This window comes from Otolemur garnettii, unplaced genomic scaffold (genome assembly GCF_000181295.1).
Source record: "Otolemur garnettii isolate 467f Iridium unplaced genomic scaffold, OtoGar3 scaffold00032, whole genome shotgun sequence".
Classification (NCBI taxonomy): domain Eukaryota; kingdom Metazoa; phylum Chordata; class Mammalia; order Primates; family Galagidae; genus Otolemur; species Otolemur garnettii.
This window is the reverse complement of record NW_003852427.1, coordinates 10777428-10780549: the sequence shown is the minus strand read 5'-3', so window position 1 is coordinate 10780549 and position 3122 is coordinate 10777428.

Here is a 3122-nt window from a genome sequence, read left to right as displayed (position 1 = left end):
CACAGTTGTGCTAAAGGATGGCCAATCTTAATGACTGCTGGCTCCACAGAACACATTTTGCAAACCTCTGGAGGTGACCTAACCAATTTCTGTGTAGCAGCCCCTCCACTCCCCGGGTATCCTGCCATCCTAGGGCTGCATCCCTGACACCACTGAGGAGGATGACATGAAGTGTCTGTGGTGGGCACACACAGGCTGACTCAAGGCGGAGACAATACAAGCTCTGTCTCCATAAAAGGAGTAATAATAGAGCCATCGGAGGTGGAGGAAGGCACAGGTTCATTTATCACATTCCTGTGTGCCAGGAACTGTACAACCCATTGACTCCTCAGTAGGCGGCATCATCTCCATCTTGCAGACCAGGAAATGGAGGCTGATGATGGTGCGGTGATAGAGGGCCATCCTGCGTCTTCCTGGCCAGGGACCGAGTCTTCTTTCTTCTGCAGCAGCAGCCCAATTTCCCCTGCCCACTCACAGTCCACTGTGATTCAGGTGAGGCTGCCCGACTCTCAAGGTGGGCAACTGTCCCTGCCTGGTCCCTCACCACAGTCAATCCCTGGGACACAGTGATGGGCTCAGGGCTGTGCAGTAGACCCAAGCCAACCAGAGAGATTCCATCCTGGGACTTCTGCTGGCTTCCTGAGAAGGAGGAGCCCTCTCTCCACTGGAATGGTGGAAACCATAGGCCTTGAGAGCCCTCCCAAGGCTGAACCATGCAGAGAGGAGAACCAACAGATGATGGAGACCCAGTCTTGGGGTCCCTCGAGCTCTGCATTGCTTTGGGGGTATGTAAGCAAAGCAATATCCAGTGTTGATAAACCCCATTAGTTTTATTTTTCCACTGATTTCACTTTACTTTTCCAGCTCTCCTGGCTCCTGTTTTTTAACTTTAAGTGCAGGACTCCTATTCCTCAGTCATTAGTCACTGGGAGGCCTCAGGGGCAGAGGGTGGGCACCAGGAAGACAGCACTTCCCAGGCCTGTGGCTGAGTTCTGGGCACCAGGAAGACAGCACTTCCCAGGCCTGTGGCTGAGTTCTGGGCACCAGGAAGACAGCACTTCCCAGGCCTGTGGCTGAGTTCTGGGCACCAAGAAGACAGCCCTTCCCAGGCATGTGGCTGAGTTCTGGCTGTTTTCTCATCTAGTCCGTCTATTCCATCCTCACCTTTTTGGTCTTCTGGGAACATTCTAAAGGAATCTTAGACACCATATTCTTTTACCATCAGATACAAAGGTTTAAAACACATTAACACCATAACATTATCACATTCAACAACATTATGGTCATAATTAATTCCCTTAGAATTAATTATGGATTAATACCTAATCTACATTCATGTTTCCCTGATTGTCCTAAAATGTCTTTTTTGTGGTTGGTGTGTCCAAATCAAGATCTAATTGTGTTCCTTACAGTGCACATAGGTTATATGCCCTAATGTCTTATACATTTATTTTAACCTATAACAAAGTCCTCTTTGGCTTTTTAATCCCAAATCACTTGTTTATTAAAGAAGCAGAGTCATTTACCCTGTGGAACTTCCAAATGCCGAACTTGGCAGATTCGTATCATCAGTGTTTCTTAATATGTTCTTTAGTCCTTGTAGTTCTTGTAAGTGGTAGGACCACCTAAGAGCCTGGTTCAATTCAGGTTCTATCTATCTATCTGGCCATCTACCTATCTATCTATAGAGTTTTGGCAGGAATCTTTCACGGTGGTGCCGTGAATTTTCCATGGCATTACACCTGGAGGCACATTACATCTGGATGCTACACTGTTGGTGATGTTACAATTGATGAGAGTTTTCCTGTGGTATCGTCCTGATTTATCCATCACTAAGTACCCTCATCTTTCACCTAATGATTCAAACAAGATTAATGATTGTGACTTATATTCGTTATTTCAACTGGGGTTGCACCATGGTGGTTTCTAATTCCACATGTTTCTCGCTTTTGTGAGCTGTTATTCTTCCATAAACTTTTGCCCATCCATGATTTGTTTACTCTGAAATATGGTCCATTCAGTAAAGGGAGGGTTAATGCTTGATTCTTTCCTTTCATTTACCTTTTTTCAGAACAATGACTTATTCTCTGTCAGCCTTAAGCAAACAAACAAGAAACACACATTATACCCTGATCTGATACTACATGTATATATTGTATGTATCAAAACATCCTGTATACCCCATAAATATGTTCAGTTATTATATGTCAATTTTTGAAATATAAAATAAATTTTAAAATACATTTATTAGGCACAAAAGAAATCCACAATACATTTTTGAATGTCATTTAAAGGAGATTGCAAATAGATATATTTAAGTGCATTGTAATCATTGTTTATTTTGATGCTCCGATTGTCTCATCTCATTGCTGGCCACTGAAAGCTCCCTCTAGTTGGACTTGATACCCTTTCAATAAGGCCTGGTCCTCCTGAGAGCTTCCCGGCCCTCTGGAACAAGATGTCCCAAGCTTATCTTGTACATATCTTGCCGTAGTCCCGGAATCAGTCATTTCTCCAAGGAGCCCTGGTTCCTTTTGGTGGTAAGTGAACACAATCACTTTAAAAGCTCTTTCCCTCTGGAAGTGACGGGGAGGAGCAGTTCGCACAATCACTGGTCAGAGCCTCTCTGGTGCAGCCAGGAGAGGCAGAGGCCGCAAAGCAACTGCACCACATTCAAGATTTTGGCCTCTGGCTGGCCTTGGTGGAAAGGATCATGGAGAAAAGCCCAGAAAAACCAAGCACAGCTGTCTTTGCATCCTCGCAGAGCAACTGGCCAAGAGCTGACAGGTGCGAGGCTGTTTTCCTGCAAACCTGCTTCTCTGCTCACCATGCTGATACCTGAAACGAAGCATGCAGGGCTTCCTCTGCAAGGGACAGTGGAACAGTGCTATTGCTAGGTGTGTAGTCGTGTACGTGTGTGTGTTGGGGAGGGGAAGGGAGGAAAGGTGAATGGTTAATAAGGGGCTTTCCAAATAATTTCTTATTTAAATTTCACAGGGACCCTCGGTACTATTTCTGTCTCCACTGTACAAATGGGGAAAATGAGGCTCAAACAGATTAAATCAGTTGGCTAAAGTCACCATGTAATAAATGGAGGGGTTATAATGTGACCCATGTCTCCT